A 20,871-nucleotide genomic window follows, 5' to 3' on the forward strand; every position below is an offset into this window, starting at 1 on the left:
GATTTGGAGTCCCAAGAAAAATGAGAGCTCCCCCATCATGCTCATTTCGAATTCACTTTGCATTAGCTTAGAAAATTCTTGGCAAAGAACATCATTAGTAGAACCAAATATTATATCATCATTATAAATTTTAACTACTAAGAAATCTTTACCTTAATGATTTAAAAACAATGCAGTGTCAACCTTCCCTTTTGAAAAACCTTTTTCAATTAAAAAGTTTGACAATCTTTCATACCAAGCTCTAGGAGCTTATTTTAAACCATAAAGCGCTCTTGTCAATTTAAAAACATGATTTGAAAATTTTGAATCTTCAAAACCATGAGGTTGTTCCACATACACTTCTTCTTTTATAAAACCATTTAAAAACACACTTTTAACATCCATTTGATATAATTTAAACTCATTAAAACATGCAAATGCTAATAACATTCTAATTGTTTCCATTCTAGCTACGGGAGTGTATGTTTCATCATAGTCTATGCCCTCTTCTTGAGTATACCCTTGAGCAACAAGTCTAGCCTTGTTTCTCACTATATTACCACTTTCATCAAGCTTATTCCTAAATATTCATCAAGTACCTACAGTAAATTTATTACTAGGCCTTTCAACTAATGTACATACTCTACTTCTCTCAAATTGATTTAACTCTTCTTGGATAGCCATAATTAAATGTTCATCATTTAAAACTTCTTTAATATTCTTAGGCTATATGCATGAAATAAATGCAACATAATTACATATATTTCTAAGAGAAGATCGAGTTGTTACCCCTTTTGATGGATCACCTATTATTTCACCATCCTTGACATAGTTTTATTCCCTTGGATAAGAAACTTCCCTTTCTTCAATGATTGGATTCTCGAGAGGATCTTGAGTTTCATCATCTTTCGTTTCTTCCTTTGATGATGGTTCTCCAACGCCATGTCCAACGTCATTTATGTTTATAATACCTACATCATCATTCACACAAGAATCCTTCCTCGGAAGGGGATTATCATCGAAAACAACATGTATAGACTCTTCTATAACTAAAGTTCTTTTATTAAACACTCGATAAGCTTTAGAGTTTAAGGAATAACCCAAAAAATTTACTTCATCACTTTTAGCATCAAATTTGCCAAGATTCTCTTTATCATTGTTTAAAACAAAACATTTACGTCCAAAAGGATGAAAATAGCTAATATTAGGCTTTTTATTTTTAAAAAGTTCATATGGAGTTTTCTTCAAAATAGGCCTAATCATTACTCGATTAATAACATAACAAGCGGTATTGGTGGCTTATGCCCAAAAATATTTTGGCAAATTGTTTTCACAAAGCATGGTTCTAGCCATTTCTTCTAAAGTTCGATTTTTCCTCTCAACAACTCCATTTTGTTAAGGGGTTCTAGGTGTTGAAACATTATGGCTAATACCATTATAATTACAAAACTTAGTAAATCCAAGATTTTCAAATTCAGTGCCATGATCACTCCTAACACTAGTTATAGAGTAACCTTTTTCATTTTGAATTACTTTTGAAAACGTGATGATTTTTTCTTATGCTTCGTCTTTAGTACTTAAGAATAGAACCCAAGTATATATAGAATAGTCATCTACCAAGACAAATGCATATTGTTTTCGACCCAAGCTAGTAGTTCTAAATGGCCCAAAAAGATCTAAATGGATCAATTGTAATACTCTACTAGTGGATACGTCATTAATGGATTTAAAAGAAGTTTTCTTTTGTTTTCCTTTAGCACAAGCATCACAGATTTTATCATTATCAAATTTTAGTTTAGGCAACCCTCGAACTATATCTCCTTGAATTAATCGTTGTAAAACACTCATACTAGTATGTCCTAGTCTCCTATGCCATAACCAACTATCATGTTCATCCTTAGCAACTAGGCATAAATTAATCATATCTATAGAATCTAAATGCATCTTATATATGTTTCTTATTCTATGACCAACAAGCATAATCTGATTAGATGCAATGTCAATAACTTTACAACCATTAATTTCAAACATGACATTAAATCCCTTATCGCATAATTGACTAATACTCAAAAGATTATGCTTTAATCCATTCACATATAAAATATTTTTAATTTGTATGAAAGAGGTATTACCTATTGTACCTATACCTTCAATGTGACCTTTTGAATTATCACCAAAAGTCACCTCTCCTCCATTTTTGGCATTAAGCTTTATGAACCGGTTGTCTCTATTCATGTGTCTTGAGGATCCACTATCAAGGTACCATGAGTTTGAATTTGTTTCCCTTGCCTTGTAGCAATGCTCCTTTTCCTACAAACATAGATTAATTTTTGATTTTTGGTACCTAAATTCTTTTGGGTCCATATTCATTAGTTTCCAAAATCCTAGTCCCCTTAGGTATCCATTTGCGGAGGATATCCTTATCTTTAGTAGTAATGAGTTCTTTAGGAACCCATATACTTCTAACGATTTTTCCATTTAAGGTTCATTGAGGACCTCTATGATTGTAGTTTTTCAAACTTTTTCTAACAAAGTTGGATTTTGAACTTTCTCCATTCCAAAACGTTTTGTTCCAACTTTATCAAAAGAAGCTTTAATATCATCAATTTTCTTTTGATGATCATCATTGACCTTTGAAAGTAAATTATGCAAATCAGAATTTTTCTTTTCAAACTCTTCTAGTTTGATTTACAAATCTTTGATTTTACTTTCAAGATCATTATTGGTCTTGTATATGAGATTATTTTCATTTTTCAATTTTTAAATATCATTTTTATATTTTAAAAATAATTTCTCATAATCCGAAGACAACTAGTATATTCCTTTAATAGCTCATCAAATGAATAATCTTCAAAATTAAATGAGCTGGAGGTTACCTGAGAATCTTCCCCGAATGTCATCAAGCACAAGTTTGCTACTTCTTGGTTCTCTTCATTGGAACCTTCTTCATCACTCCATGTAGCCACGTGAGCCTTGTGCTTATTCTTTGATTGACCATTTTTCTTCAATTGTGGGCAATCATATTTGACATGCCCCGGCTTTTTGCATTCATAGCAAATGATCGGGTCCTTCTCTTTTGGTTCATTCTTGAAGCCTTCATTTCGTTTGAATTTTCTTCCTCAGTTTGGCCTCATTAATTTTCTGAACCGTTTGGCAAACAATTTCATTTCCTCGTTATCGTCATCTTCATCCTAATCACTCTAATCTTTTGTTGATGTGACAGCAACTCCCACATTCTTCTTCGTTTCCAACTCCTTCTTTGGGTTGTCTCTTTTCTCGAGGTTTTCCTCTTCTTTAAGCAACATTTCATGCGTGAGGAGAGAGCCAATAAGTTCATCGAGGGTCAATGATTTTAAGTTCTTAGCCTCGATGATTGTCGTCTTCTTTGATTGCCAAGCTTTTGGAAGAGAGTAAACTAACTTCCTTACAAGCTTGTCATTTGGAATAATTTCTCCGTATGATTTGAGACTATTGACAATTGTGGAGAATCTATCCGTCATAGCTTTGACATCTCCGTCCGATTTTATCCTGAAATTTTCATAGCTATGAGTTAGAAGACTAATTTTAGATTCTTTTACCTCGTTTGTACCTTCATGGGTGACTTGTAGTTTGTTCCATATCTCCTTGGTGGTTGTACAAGATGAAACTCTCATGTATTCATCCGGTCCAAGGGCACAAAAAATAATATGGATAGCTTTGGAGTTAAGCTGGAACATTTTTATCTCTCCTTCACTCCACAATCTTGGATGAGTTGAAGGTTTGATGTATCCGTCTTCTATAATATTCCATGCTCTCATGCCACTTGCTTGAATGAAGTACATCATCATATTCTTCCATTAAGCATAATTATCTCCATTGAAGAAAGGGGGCTTGTTGACGGGCAATGAATCAAGACCGAAGTTGGAGTTTGAAGTGGAGGCCATTGATGACTTGATTATCAATGTAACTCTTCCCGAATCGACTCAAGAGGAGATTAAACCTTCAAATGAGTGAGGCTCTGATACCAATTGTTGAGTTAATCGATCGTTTGAATAGGACAAGAGGGGGTGAATTGGCAATAAAAATTTCGGTGGAAGCTTTTGCAGAAAATTGAAAATATTTAAACAGCGATTTAGAGTGGTTCGACTTTCTCAACCAAAGTCTACATCCACTACCTTAGCTATCCACACTAAGGATTTTCTACAAATTTAACTAATTTATCTTTCTTTTGAGAAAAAAGAGTAACCTTACAAATCCCTCAAGAATTATACCCCAAATTCTTGAGAACACTCTCTCCCAAAGAGAACAATACAAATTTTGCAAACTTACAAGAAAATCCTCACAAGAAAAGATGTTTGCACAATTCTAAAACAAAGAAAGAACACTCAAGAATAATACAATTGAGTACAATAAGTGTTCTTGAAAGCAAAGATGAATATTAAATGAAATAGGCTTGAAAATTCTCAAATTTGAGGTTTGATGCTTTCTCTTTAATTCTCTCTTGATTCTTGTTTCTTGTTATTGATCAGTGACTTCTAAGCTTGTTTAAATACTCCTTGGATCATTTCTGAACGTTGGGGATCATTAGTGGAGTTAATAGAGCCGTTATTGTGTGAAAACACTTAATAAAATCAGTTGGGAGCGTGTGTGCATCGATGCCTAGTCAAGGTGCATCGATGCATCAAGTGTAAAATTCAAATATTTCGATCGTTGGAACACTTAGTGCATCGGTGCACTAAGGGTGCATCGATGCATAAAATGCATTTGATGTTTCAAACAAGCCTGGAGTGCATCGATGCATGGTCTGTGTATCGATGCATAAAATGCATTCGATGTTTCCATAAAATCATGAGTGCATCGATGCTTGGAAGTGCATCGATGCTTAATATGCATCCGAAATGGAGTGTGCATCGATGCATCAATGAGTGCATCGATGCATCCCTTCACAAATTTGATTTTTGGCTCGTTTTTGCTTCAAAATACTTTGTGAAAATTGTTTCAAAAATATTTTAAGTATAAAATACAATTTTACACTTTAGTAAGGATTGAAATTAAACTTTCAAAGACTTGGAGTAATATTTTGATATTCGAATAATTGTATCGAATATATTTAGAAAATCATTTGTAAAATCTTAAAATTCATTTATATTACTTTGTTATATCGAAACATCAAAATGTTTTCAACAACATTTACCAATGTCAACATGTTTCATAAAGCATACATATGCTAGTAATGTATTACCTAAATTTTTTATACATTTCGATCGATCACTAAACTCCATTCAATCAGTTTCGAGCTTTAATCCAATGCCCAAAAATATCTCATATATAAACAAAACAAATTTCATCAGGAAAAAAAAAACTTAATTGAGAAAAATGAATCGAATTGGAAGATAAAATGCTGAAAAATATCTTACCAAGATTGAATTTGCCAAAAAAAAAAACTTCATATTTTGAATCAGAACGTTGAAAAACATAAAATATGACTTTTTGGAAAAAATGACTTTTTTGTCCAAGTCTACGATCAAAGTCAAAGTCAATGGGAAGGTTATCGTTCAATGGACAGGTCAACGAACAGGTTAAAGTTAATGATTCAGGTCAAGGTTAACGGGTCTGGTCACTACGGGTTGACTCAGGCTGGTTCGAATTGACTCAGTTCAGTCTGAGTTGACTTGAATCGATTCTAAAAAACTCACTGGACCACGAACAAGCCCACACGCACTGCTAGCGTATGGCAACACTTGACAATGTGACAAAGTAGTTTTACACATCCGATTACTCCAGGAGCATCACCACATTCAAATATATGCAAAACAACTTAATTTAACAACCACAACACGACGAAACAATCGAATAAAGGCAACGAGAAGCTTACCCACAGCGATCGACGACGAGACAGATTCGGACAACGAAGCTAGTTGAGTTTTGGTCAGAATCTCCTTGGGAGTTCAGTGGCAATGACGGTGAGGCAAGGGGATGATCGTGGAGACCGAAAAATGTGTTTAATCAAGGCAGTGGGGGTTTTCAGTGAAACTTTAAACACCCATCCACGACGAACGTCGAGCGTTTAGCGTCGATGTGGATGGGGTAGCTTCGATTGGAGGTAGAGGTGACCTGCACCGCCAGCCTGAGCGGGGAGCGGGGAGGAGAGCGATGAATGAGTGAGGGAGGGGGTTTGAGTACTTGGTTCATGAATGAGCAAGAGGTTTTTCTGGTTTTGGATTTTAGTTTTAACCCAAACTAAATTATTATAAAATATATTTTATTAAATAAAACACAAATGGAAGCCTAGTCTAGTGGCTAGGGCATGGGTGGCCATAACCCTAAGGTTATAGGTTAAAGTCTTTTAACCACCCCTTTATTTTTATTTTTGGTGTGAGCTGATATTTTTAGGTTTGGAAAAATTACGAGGCTAGTTCTTGAACTTCTTATATATTCAAACTTGACTCATAAATCTTTAGAATTATCCATTTTGGTTCCTTAAGATTTTGCCTCAATTTCAGGGTGTGACAATTTTGGATTCCTTGAAAGTATCGTGCTAAATGGAATGTTTTTTTGGAGAGGCTGATAAAAGACGCCAACAATGCAAATATGTTATTGGTGGGGACCAATTGGGGATGATGGAAGATGGAAGCTGGCATAGAAGGTTCTAGTAGCAGTATGAGGTTTGGACCACTGATTTGGGATCCTTCTGGCGGTGATATATGAGCTTGAGAACCCTATCTAGGGTTCACAACATCATAAATAATGGGCTTGCCTCTGTTGTACCAATGTAACGGGCCAATTAGGTTCAGATTGATATAAACAGGCTCTTGGTTATGGGTTAATTGTGTTGTGTTATAAATGAACTTTGTAATGGGTAAAGGGTACTGATCCAATGGTTTAAACTAATGGGTTTACTGGATGGCTTTGGTTTTGAAAATAAATCAAAATTTCGGGTTACATCTTAATGGAATTTGGGTTTCGTGTATAATGGGATATTAGTGTGGGTTGATATGTGTGAAGGATAAATGTAATTGGGTAATTTTTATGGACATTTGGAGACTTCATTTAATTTGGGTAATTGGTATTTGATTTTCGGTGTTGGCTTATGAATGAATGTTTTATGGACCTTAAATTTGATTGGAAACCCATAAGCCATATGTACTTTAAATCTCAGTACTCCACTTCTCATCGATGCAAGCACGAACGACTTTCGATCGTGTGACTGCAAATGGCTCCAACTCATTCTCAGTTGCTAATATTCATTTTCAACTACCCAAACAAAAATTAGGGTATGACATATACAATCTCTGATTACCCCTCTATTCATTTTCTTCTGTTAACACTAATTCTTTAGTTGCTTTAATCCAGATAAAGGCCCTCATTTTACTTAAAAATACTAAATCGAGAAACGAAGTACCTTTTTGACTGAAAATATTTTTTATATAACACCTAAAATTCTAGGTTAATAGTTTTGGGCTAACCCAAGAGGGTTTAGATAAGCCCACTAGTCTTTTGGGGAAGCTTGGTCCAAATGGGAGTTGGATTAGGCTTGGATTGAGCCCAATTATAGTTAAAAAGGGCATTTTTGAGTAGTGACCAAAACTAGGAGAACCATGGGTGTAATAATACCATTTAAAGTTTGAAAGGCTGAATTCTTTTAAATGTTGGTGAGGTAAGATATACCTCTTTTTCTTTCACTCTTCTTTGTCGTCGTCTTCTTCTTCTTACAAACCTCATCTCCTCTTGGTAACTTAGACAAAGGTGGAAACTTTTGTTGGACTTCATTTCTTGTTTGGTTTTGTAATGGTAATAAATTAAATCACCATACTTAGAGCTTCCATTCTATCCCACAAATTTAAAGTTTGTTATAGTAGCCTCAAGTGGGGGTTTAGAAACCTATGTTATTTCAAAACCATGATGCCTACCTCAACTTTGCATGTTAGTATTCTTATATGTTCGTACCTATGACTACTAGCATGCTCATGTAGTGAATGCACGTAGTATAGAACATTTATTACCGTGACACATAACTCATAAGCTCAGCGTTCGGAATGTGTTTTCATGTTAAGGTTCTGAGAAGATCTCTTGAAAAGTGTTATCATCAATAGTGAATTCCATTTTTACTAGGGCACTGGAGTGCATCTTAAGTCTATTTGAGAGCACATGTACTATTTATAGACATTATTGTATTCAGTCATAACTCTATTTTGTTTTAAATATTATGATGTCATTTGGAATGTATTTGGGAGCTTTTCATTGTACAAACTCTTTTACTATTTTTTCATTTTTTAAATGGATGATATTTAAGCTATAATTACTCAGTATTATTTTAATGTTATTTTTAAAAGAAAATTTTGGGTTAATCACTCCGATAGTCTCGTGTAATACTTAAATCCTTCGATCTTTGGGTCAGACCGGATTAGGGTGTTACATTTTCATTTCTAGTGTGCCAAACACTCCAAAGCGCAGCTGGTACCGAGATTAGCCATAGAGATTTTAGCACTCCAATCAACAGAACAGAGAAGCAGAACACTAAAAAATCATTAACACACTTCAAATTGTCCTACGAGATGTTCCACCAACTACAAAAACAAGACCAGAAACTTTGCACAAAGTTGCACCAAAAAAAGTAAATGAGAAGAGTCCTCTATAACAATACCCACCTAGGGCAACCTTCAATTGACTCTTCGAACTCTAACCCTCTATCTTTAAAAACAATTATTGCTAATATGTCCAGCTTCAGCATCCACAAGAATGTCCTCACTTTTGAAGGCACTTTCAATTTCCAAATGAGATATAGTTAGACTCGGGAGCTTGCACTTCGTAGTTTACTATCAAATCTGATAATTTCTTTACTGAAAATCTCCCTACTCGATCGTGCAGCCAAATAAGTCTATCCTCGGCTTCGACTTGTAAACAAAATTCTCTCACCAACATTTTGAGATCTTTAAGCAACTTCAATTCACGCTCCAACAACATTCCACTGAATAACGACAAACATTCTACTTAAATGAAATTTCCTTTTGCAGCCATTCTGCTACTTTACGATCTTTTTTATTACCAGCCTGAATAGCCTTGGAAATAAAGCATTCAATAGTTTAGCACCCACCCAAAAATCCAATTAAAACAACATATTTTTCGCATCACCTAAGTGCCATCTAAATGAATTTGTACCCATCCACCTAATAATCTCATTACTTCTTAGATTTTTCAAAATACTTTTCCACCAATTGAGGCCTTACCATAAATATATGTTCTAATTTTCCACTTTTGATTATTGTCACCGTATTTGGAACTTATGACCTTCCTCCATGGGTTATCCTTCTCTGAAATGTGCCTCCAACCCCACTTTGCTAATAACGCTTTGTTTTTGTTCCTAATATTATTATACCCACGCCCCCTTTACACTTTGGGAGACACACTCTCCCCCAATTTACACGAGCTACCTTCTTACTCGAACCTCCCCAGCTACCTCAAAGAAAGCTGCTTCGAATTTTGTCTATCTTCAACAAAACAGTCCGCGAATTTGTGAACAGTGACAAGTAATACATCGGCAAAGTAGATAACATCGAATTGATTAAGACTACTCTGTCAGTAAAAGACAAAGACCTGCTTTTCCAACCTGTTAACTTTGACCGGCACCTTTTAATAATAGGGTCCCTTGGATCAGCCCGGAGCCGTACGCCCAAATAGTTGAAAGGGAACTTTCCTACTTTACAACCACAAGCTGCAGCCAAAGACTGTCAATTCCTAATCAATATCAACGCCAACCAAGCACGATTTCTTAAAATTAATACACAATCCCGAACTAATTTCGAAGCAACGCAACAAATCGAACAACTACGACCCATTAACAGCCCGTAACTAGGAACAAAAATACATACCTAGTAACCCCTGAAGGAAATTCAACATATAGAGCTACAGACATTCAAACATTTACCCAACCCTACTACTTTCTCCAAACTATAGCACAATTGAACCGAACCCTTACAGTGGAAACTGGAATCAAAGCCACTGCACCCATAGGCGAGACTCCATCATGAATGTTAGAAACACCAAATGAGCAATGAACCGAGCAGAGATCAAACAGCATCTAGTATAAGGAAAAGCAATGCGGAGATCATATTGTATTTTGATAAGTGAATTTGGGAGTTAAAAGGAGGTATTGAGATCTAGTTAAACAAGCTAGTGATTTGGTCATAAATTTTCATTTGGAAATTGTTAACAGACTCCTGCTTTAATTGATAACTGAAGTGATTTTCAAAATGCGTTTATTATAATTGTTGGTAATGCTCAACCCCATATAGTATTGAAAATACTATTGAGAATGTGTATTTATAGTTTGGATTTCCCCCTTCCTTGTTGAGTGAAAAAGAATAAGGGAGACTCTCGCGCACCGCCGCCGCCGCCGTCCGGCTCGTGCTCGTGGTCGTGGTCGTGGTCGTGGTCGTCGACACTTCCGCGCGGATACTATCTTTTTAGAGAAAATTCTTGAGGAATTTCTCTTTGAAAGATTTCAACTGATAACAGCTAGTTTATGAGAGTTATCAGAAATTAAACAGTTTTTCCTAAATTAAATCAAAAACGTTAAGATATATCTGGACTGATTTCCAGTTTTGTACAAAGGGGACAAGCTGTTAATATCAAGAGTTATTTGATTTAATTCCACGGGTTACATGATATAATTTCGGGAGTTATAACAGCTGAATAATGATGCAATGAACTTGGATTATTTCTGAGTCAGGTTCATCTTGACGTTTCAGCTATTATAAAGAAGAGATTTAATCCTGAAATTTTGTGGACGATTTTAACCCTATTTCTAGCCTACAAATAGAGAGCTATATTCAGCTTCTCAACTCACTCTCTCAATATTTCAGAATTCACTCTCCAAGTGTTTTCTAAAATTCTCTCTATGTGCTTTCCGATCAGAAGTGCAATACCATCAGTAGTCCACTCCAGTTTGGGGTGTACGAAATTCGGAGCGACCGTGTTAACCTCTGGGGACGGTCCGCCTACTGCAGCGATTACACACATCGGGACGAATTCGTTTCTAAGGCAGTGGTTATACCACGACACAATTTACCAATTTGTTCTTTTTCAATTACTATTTATCTTTCCTGTCAGTGCTAACGTTGTGGTTTTGCAGTCTATTTTACTATCAATACTTGTTGAATCAAAATAGAGTAAAAACTCTAATTGATCAAAAAAAAACTCTCTTTAGAATAATCTCACAAAATTGCAAAAGGGAAGAACTCTTAAGAAAGCTTTCAAATGCTTATAATTAAGCTTTAATTGTTGGATGATAAAACTCAAATACAAGTAGGGTATTTATAGGTTACAAGAAACAATCTAAACCACTCATTAAAATAAACACTAAATAATCTAAACCATTGAAATTAAAACATGAGAAAAATACTTAATTTTCACCTAACTAAATTGATGTAAGCAATGACATCAAATTAATTTAGGTGTGAACATATAGGCTAATATTGAATTTTCAACACTCCCCCTCAATGTTAGCCTCCATTCTTTGAATCACGCCATGCTGACGACGGAAATGTTCAAACTTTCCAACACTCAAGCTTTTTGTAAACAAGTCAGCAATTTGCTCATCTGTCTTGATTTGCCTCATCTCAATCTCTTCTTGCAAAACTTTTTCCCTAACAAAGTGGTAATGTACTTCCACATGTTTAGTTCTTGCATGAAAGACAGGATTCTCCGCTAGCCGAATTGCCGATTGGTTGTCACAATACAACGGAATTGCATAATCTACTGGTTGATGTAGATTATTCATCAACTGTATCAACCATGTACTCTCTTGAGCTGCCATTGCTGCTGCTCGATACTCAGCTTCAGTGGTTGACAATGATACCGTTGGTTGTCTTTTGCTACACCAAGAAATTGTTCCGGAGCCAAGCTTAAACACATACCCAGTTGTTAATCTCCTGGTGTCATGATCTCCTGCATAATCAGCATCACAATAACCAACTAACTTGCAGTCTTCACCTTTCTTGTACAAAAGACCATAGTCAATTGTATTCTTCACATATCTCAGTATTCGTCGAACTGCTTCCAAATGAGGCTTCTTTGGATTTAGCATATACCGACTCATCACACCAACTGCATAAGAAATGTCAGGTCGGGTCAAGGTTAAGTAGATCAGACTACCTACAAATTGTCGATACATTGTTGCATCTTCCAAATCTTTTCCTTCATGTGCACACATTTTGATATTTGGTTCCATTGGCGTTGAAGTTGACTTACATTCGAGCATTCCAAACCTCTTCAGCAAATATTTAGCATATTTCTGTTGACATAGAAATATTCCTTCGTGTGTACGATCAACCTCTAGACCAAGGAAGTGCTTAAGTTGTCCAAGTTCCTTCATCTGGAAACGAACTGATAAATTCTCCTTCGTCTGAAGAATTTCTGCCTCATCATCACCGGTTATGATTAAGTCATCCACGTACACTAGCACGATAGCTAGCTTACCTTCATTGGCTTTGACAAACAAGCTAGAATCTGCAGGTGTTACTGAATAACCACTTTTCGTTAGAAATTCAGCAATCTTATCATACCACGCCCTAGGTGCTTGTTTCAATCCGTAGAGTACTTTTCGCAGCTTACACACATATTCAGGATGATCTTGACTCTGAAAACCCATTGGTTGGGTCATGTAGATCTCTCGATCTAGCTCTCCATGAAGAAAAGCATTCTTTACATCCATCTGCCACAAGTTCCAGTCTTTGTTGGCTGCAAGTGCAAGTAAGACTCGAACGGTTGTAAGTTTCGCCACTGGACTAAATGTTTCATCATAGTCTAATCCATACTGTTGAGAGAAACCATGAGCTACCAATCGCGCTTTGTACCTCTCGATTGACCCATCTGGACGGCGCTTTATCTTGTAAACCCATTTGCAAGATATGGGTTTCACATCTTTTATCTTTGGTACAATATCCCAAGTTTGATTTTGCTGAAGTGCATCGATCTCTTCTTTCATAGCTGTCATCCACTCAGAACTCTTCGATGCTTCTTCGAACATCTCAGGCTCTGTTGCTTCTTCAATTATGGCTGCATTGGCATATTTGGGATTTGGCCTTCGTATTCTTGTTGACCTTCGAAGTTGAGATTGTGGAATTGATTCTTCTGTTTCACTAGGCCCACCTTCTTCGTTTGGTTGTTGATACACGCCAGTTTGCCACGGATTCTGAGTCACTCTTTGTTCGACATCATCGCCATTTGGATCTTCTGATTCATCTGAACTTGTTTGAAGTTGAACATCATGCTCCCCCATCTTTTGTTGTAGTTTGTCTCCAAATTCTCTCGAATCTGGCAACACCTCCTTCTCTGAGGACCACCAAGAAGATGCTTCATCAAATACCACATTTCGTGACGTGTAGCATCTTCCACTAATTGGATCACAACATTTCCACCCCTTTCTCTGGCTGTCATATCCCACAAAGATACATCTAACAGCTTTCTTGCCAAATTTGCTCCGTAAATGATCAGGAACAAACACATAACATACACAGCCAAATACTCGAAAGTAGCTAACTGTAGGTTTTATGTTCCATAGTTTCTCAAAGGGTGAAACAAATCCTAACCTTGGTTGAGGAAGTCTGTTGATCACAAAGGCTGCAGTCCTCATTGCTTCAGCCCAAAACCTTCCAGATACGTTCTTTGCATGTAGCATACTTCGACAAATTTCTGCAAGATGCCGGTTTTTTCTTTCCGCTACACCATTCTGTTGTGGCGTGTTGGCACAAGTGTACTGATGACGTATTCGACATTCCCTTAGGTATTGAGAGAACTCGTTTGATCTATATTCTCCTCCGTTGTCTGTGCGTAAGCAGCATATCTTCTTTCCCACTTCTCCTTCAGCTGAGTCTCTGAACTCTTTAAACTTTGAGAAAGTATCAGATTTTTCTTTCATAAAGAAAACCCACACATACCTGGAGAAGTCATCAATGAATGTTACCATGTACCGCATACCGCTAATTGACTGTTGCTTAACCGGTCCGAACACATCAGAGTGAACCAACTCCAAAGGTTCTTTTACTTTAAACTTCGACTCGTCATATGGTAATTGGTGTGCTTTACCATACTGGCATCCCGCACAGACCGTGTCTGTTCTCACGTCTAGTTGAGGAAGCCCCTTAAGCATCGACTTTTTCACCATCACACTTAGCTTGGAATAGCTAACGTGACCTAACCGCATGTGCCATAGATCTGATGTCTCATTTTTCCTTGTCCTGTCCACATATGCAGACTCTGCTGACATCACGTAAATTGATTCCAAACGTCGTCCCTCCATTGTTGTGTTTCTGTGATTTTGACGTCACGATAAACCTTCACGTCTTGGGGAGCAAATAAGACATAATGGCCTGATGATGTTAGTTGAGCCACAGATAGCAAATTTTTCTTCATTCCTGGGACATGGTAAACATCTTGGAGTTGCACCTGGTTAGTATTATATCGGGGAGTAACTATTGTCTTACCGATGTGAGTTATCGGTAACCTTGAGTTGTCAGCTGTCACCACCACACGACCTCCATTGTACTCAGACAGGTTTTGCAACTTCTGTTTGTCACCCGTCATATGATTTGAGCAGCCAGAATCTACGATCCAATCATTCTTGTAGTCAATCCGTTCTAGTGTTGTTACCGTGAGAGCTAATTCTTCTTCCTCCGTAGCAAATAACGCTTCAGCATCCCAACCATCTTCACTATTCTCCTTCGAACAAGAAGTAGCAGTATTACTTTCAACAGGCTTTTTCTTGGTCCAACAGTCTTTTGCCATGTGGCCCATCTTCCCACAATTGTAACACTTGCCATCGAACTTTCTACTATTACCGCGATTCTTGGAAGCTCCCCCTGAATGAGGGCCTCCCTTTCCTTGGTAATTTTTCACCTTGTCACCATCCTTTTTAGATCCATTGCCAGTATACCGCTGAAAAGTGCCTCTGCTTTTGCTGGTGTAGAGCGCTTCCTCTTCACCCTTCAACGAGACTCCTCCCATTTGCTTGGCCATGGCTTCTTGACCTGCAAGCAAATTTTCAAACTCAACAAGCGATGGTTGTGTCGGCCATCCCTGTACAGCGGCAACAAACCCTCGATATTCGGGTCTCAAACCATGGACAATTATTCTTTTTATCCTGGCTTCCCCAATAGCAGCTGTCGGATCTAATTCTGAAATTTCACGGCATATCGACTTCACCTTGTGAAAGTATTGGGCAACCGCCATGTCGCGTTGCGCCATTGATAGAAGTTCATTCTCGAGAAGTTGTAATTTTGTATCGTTCCTCTTCGAAAAGAGTGTAACAAAAGTGTCCCATGCTTCCTTTGGTGTTTTAGCATCCCGGATGTGCTCCAACATTTCTTCTTCAATTGTGGTCTTTAAAGCAAACATTGCTTTGCCTGCTTTAATTTTCCACTTTCGCAAGATTCCATTGGCATCTTCTGTCGCCGGTTGTGTAACTTCACCACCATCGACAACCTCCCAAAGGTCTTGACCTTGTAAGTATGACTCCATACATGTTGCCCACGTGTTGTAGTTTTTGTTGTTGAGCTTCTTGATTCCTCCAACTACTTGAAGATCACCCATCTTAACGGCAAGGCTTTGACTACACCGAACAAGCTTGAGTAACAAACGTGCAGAGTACTAAATTACTCTAAACACAAAGAAGCTCCACAAGGTTTGTAATAACCTCGACAATAACTCAAGAAATATTTTCTGATGTGGAAGATCAGTTAAAAACTGCAGCCACAGAGCATACTCAGAATTTCAAGAGATCTTAAAAAACGTGACTCTGATACCAATTGTTGAATCAAAATAGAGTAAAAACTCTAATTGATCAAAAAAAAAACTCTCTTTAGAATAATCTCACAAAATTGCAAAAGGGAAGAACTCTTAAGAAAGCTTTCAAATGCTTATAAATAAGCTTTAATTGTTGGATGATAAAACTCAAATACAAGTAGGGTATTTATAGGTTACAAGAAACAATCTAAATCACTCATTAAAATAAACACTAAATAATCTAAACCATTGAAATTAAAACATGAGAAAAATACTTAATTTTCACCTAACTAAATTGATGTAAGCAATGACATCAAAACTAAATTGATGTAAGCAATGGCATCAAATTAATTTAGGTGTGAACATATAGGCTAATATTGAATTTTCAACAATACTTGTGTGATGTCTTTTGTGTAACTGAAGGAGCAGATCCATTGGTGGCTTATTCAAGCAATTTGAAAGGATAAGAATGTTATTTGAGCTTCCGACAAAGAGTAGTAACCATATCAATGAGTGCTCGATACTGTTACGAGTTTGCATGACTTGTAGTGTTATTTATGGGATTAAAAATATGCTAAATACATGTTATAAGTTCTCTAGTAAGTAATTTCTTACCTTGATTTGAATTTTAGTGTACATGATTTGAAAGACCAATATGTGTTCGATAGAAATTTTAACATGATGAACATGATTTGAACACTATATTTAGTGCACCATACATAAATTCTAAAACGGAATGTGATGTTATAAGTATGTGTTACGTCAAGGTATGCATTAGTAGCACATAGAGTGCACACAAGAAGTGAAAAATACATCGTTTCATGGACATAACGGGTTAGCTCGGTTGTTAAGTCACGTGGCAATTGAATGGGACATTTTTCAGACAAATCAACTTTACTATCAATGTCAAAAGTTTGGACTCACCTGATCATGAAGGCACACAGTACTTGATAAGGGACATTCTCTCAATAATTTAGCTATTTCCACAACAATATGTCCACAACTGACAAGTCATGCTTCCGTACACAAGCCATAACATCATCCTAAAGGCAACAAGGTCTGTAGGATTAAAGATCATACAGGGTGTAGTGAATACTAGAGTCCAGCCTCAATCCTCTATCAAGAGCGCATGGGGCCTACTGAATACTAGAATTCAACCACGTGACATTACTTGATTAGTTTTTATTAGTTTAATAAAAAGTAATTAATTATTTTAAAAGTAATTTTTTATTGGCGTTACATTGTCACATTAGTAATTTAGTTTATATAGACGTATCATATAACTGAACAATATTGATCATTAGTTAACTAACGATTTTTATTTTGTAGAGATGTTTTATCTCAAAATGGAACATTAAAAGTCAAAATACTTTAAAAAAATAGAGAATAAAATGAATATTTTATCAAATGTTAAAGACTAATTTTATCATTATACTTTGTATTAATTATAATTTAAAATACATATAAAATCTATTCAATGAAAAACTAAATATAAGATTTCATTCAATGGTACAAAATGCTTCAATACTCTCCAATTAGCTTGAGTTCAGATCCACTTCAGATTATTTTAATTTTCTTTCTTTTCTTTGGCATTTATATATATTGTAATACATTTCAAAAATTGAGGATTTGACTTGGTGGTTAGGGCATACTTAATCCTCCTTTATAAGTCTTGGGTTTAATTTCCTTTAACAATATTTTTTAACTTATTTTTCTTCCAATCATATGTAGATATGTATTGTCATTTGATATAAACAAAAATTTATTAAATTAAATAAATTTAAATTAACAAAAATCCTTCAATTAAATAATGACACGATTCGTGACACTCTTAATAATGAAACGTAGTATTATTTTATTAGAAAATTAAATTTATTGGATTAAATTAAAATGTCAGTTTTTCTATTAAATGTTAGTGGCATGTAGTTTGATTGACATATTTAAATAATTAAGTATTCTGATTAATAGGATTAAAAGATCGATGGTCAGATTAATATCTCTCCTAATTAACTAATTTTAGATGTAATTTACACTTCTTTCATCTTTAAGTAATATTTTATATGACTTTAAATAAAAAATTAAAATTACTTAATTCAAGATGTTAATAAAACTTATATATAAGTTATTTACCACATAATATATTATAATTATTAGTGTAAACTACATTAAATACTATTGAACTTTAGGTGTTGTATCATTTAAACTATTGAACTTTCAATTTTGTCAATTATAAGATTGAAATTTGATTTTTATTTAAGTTATACCACGAAACTGTTAAATCGTTAATGACATGATGACACAACTAACGTCAACTAAAGTGGTTGACGGCTACTGATGTAGATACCTCACCAAAAAAATGTCGTTTTGATCCAATTGTTAACAATCTAACACCTCAATGATATAATTGAAAAGAAAATTAAATTTCAATGCTATAATTGGCAAAATTGAGAGTTCAAAGTTATAAACGATACAATAGCTAAAAGTTAGTGTTATTTGGTGTAGTTTATCCTAATTATCAAATATATTTAAAATAATATATATTTTTTCTAGAAAAAACAAGGTTTTCTTTTGCGCATATGGTGATGGTTGTGACAAAAAAAAATATTTATTAACTGGTTTAACCGAAATCACCAACTGGGTGGAAAAGGCAATATTCACCATTTGTTTTATGGGTTGTTCCCTTCAATTCAGTTTCTTTCTTCTTCGGTTTTACCCTTCCAAACAGCGGAAACACCGATCTTCCTTACTGGGTTTGTCTTAGATCGGTGGCAAATGTAAGATTACCTTGCAAACAATTTACGCCTTTTATTTTCTGTACCTGAATTATCGATAATATTTTTCCTTTGAATGTTTCCAGGATTTAATTAATTCCACTCCTTACAAGATTTCTAAAGCTGAAGATCCATTTTATATCGTCAAAGAAGAGATTCAAGACTCTGTAAGTTAGAGAAAAATGATTGCTTGATCTCCTTGATAATTGTTGTTTAGCGGAGGATTTTCTATTAGATGACATTTTGGGGTTCCTTTTTTTTTATTTATTTAGATTGATAAATTGCAAGCAAGTTTTCACCAATGGGAAAGGATTCCTCCTGGAACTGGTGAGCAAGTTCATCTCACCAAAGATCTGCTTGCTAGTTGTGAGAGCATCGACTGGCAGGTATTCAAATTAAGTATTCTTTCTTAAATTTAATGGCTCCTTGCAATGGGAAAATATGTTTGATGATTTGTTTTACATTGTATCTCTGTGTTAATTGAAAAACTTTTTTTTATATGTTTTGATTCAATTACAATTGCTGAAAGTACTTCTTTCTTGATAGGAAGGTGGATGAATTGGACAAAGCAATTTCGGTAGCAGCTAGAGATCCTTCTTGGTATGGCATCGATGAAGTTGAGCTTGAAAGCCGGAGGAAATGGACCACCAATGCTCGTATTCAGGTTTCGTCCTTGTGGTCATTACTCATTACATTTTATTAACCTGTGAAAATTTATTCAGTAATAGCAATTCCATGGTGGTGGAAGGGCAGCATCATCGTTTTCAGGCCGGAAAAATGGTAGAAGTGCACATTGTAGCACTTTTAAGCCAGCTGAAAAACAGATTTGCTTTAGTAGTGTGCAATAGTTTTCAAGCTTTACTAATAGTCTGGCTTAAGCTTAACCGATAGTTGCGGCATTGCCGGCATTTTCATGTTAATTTGTTATTATAAATTACAGAATTTCTGATTCTTGAGAAATGTGGATTGTTTAACACGTGGAAAATATTGGTCTTAATTTATTTTCTCATTAACGATGGATTTCCGTTATGAATTATTTTGTTTGATAAGGTGGCTGATGTCAAGAAAGCTGTTGGAGCTGGAAAAGAGAATGATGGTAGTGCAAGTGTGATCGGTCGAGAATTAATGAGACTGCCAAATTCTCAGCAACCAGATATGCCCGACCACTGAAGTACAAAAAACACTGATGACTTTATAGCATCGGAATCAGATAGACAAACCCTTCTTATAAAGTAAGGTTTCCTGGATTTCCTCTTATTCGTTTCTTATTATTATTTCTCGATGTGCTCCATTGTCTGATTTTGCTAGTTTTCGTATTGCCATCAACTTGTGGTTGTAGGCAGCAGGATGAGGAGTTGGATGAGCTTAGTGCAAGTGTCCAGAGAATCGGAGGTGTCGGGCTTACTATACATGAAGAACTTATTGCACAGGTGAGTACTTACCTGTAATCTCTCCATTTATCATATTTGTGAATGAATTGCAACTTTAGTCATAGATATCATTTGATATCGGCATTGATTCGGCATTGTCCGTTTGACATGCTAATTTTAATACCTTGGTGCTTCAGTAGAAGATATTAGATGAGTTGGGTACCGAAATGGACAGCACGAAAAACCAAATGGATTTTGTTCAGGTAATTCTTATCCAAAATCTGGAATTAGAAATATTAAATATTTGGTCCTTTGTTCTTATTTTCCCGAAACTTGAGCTGAATATGCGGGCCTTTAACTGTGTGGCTTGTTGATTCTTTCGTTTCTTTTAATGCACAGAGAAAAATGGCTATTGTTATGAAGGCGGCTGGCGCTAAGGGCCAAATAATGATAATAATATTTTTTCTAGTTCTGTTCATCATTCTGTTCATTCTGGTCTTCTTCACTTAAAAATCCGAAGAGAAGAACCGAGTTTTATAATGTTCAAACACGAACACGAACAAGATCCGACATTCTCGGAAATAATCGTTTTTGTTAGTGTCATCTCTAGTGTTAAATAAATGATGACTTGAAAATTCTGAAGAGAGCAAATTTTGTGTTCTTCTGGATTTTATAAAAGGTGTAGCACTGAAATAATTCAATTTAATTATTTTATTAAACAAGTAAATTGTAAATATATTTTAATTCAGTAGAGACAATTTTATTTTCTAGATAAGTCTTAGTCTTAAAAAGGATAGGGAAAACAAAAGAAATCAATTATTCTAAGTAAAAGGGTAAACTACATGGGAGACCACCAAACTATGGTCAAAAGTTAATGTGACCAGCGAACTATTTTTTGTCTCAATCAGACCACCAAACTATTTAATTGATTCAATCAAACCACCGACCGTTAATTTTTAACAGAGTTTGTGACATGTCCATTAATAAAATTG

The 20,871-nt window shown here is 35.5% G+C and overlaps 1 pseudogene; it reads left to right on the plus strand.

The window, feature by feature from the left end:
- Positions 1 to 20,436, plus strand: part of LOC120135685 — a 61,433-nt pseudogene extending 40,997 nt beyond the window's left edge.
- The last annotated feature ends 435 nt before the right edge of the window (positions 20,437 to 20,871 follow it).

Source organism: Hibiscus syriacus, unplaced genomic scaffold (assembly GCF_006381635.1).
Source record: "Hibiscus syriacus cultivar Baekdansim isolate YM2019G1 unplaced genomic scaffold, ASM638163v2 tig00110610_pilon, whole genome shotgun sequence".
NCBI classification, from domain to species: domain Eukaryota; kingdom Viridiplantae; phylum Streptophyta; class Magnoliopsida; order Malvales; family Malvaceae; genus Hibiscus; species Hibiscus syriacus.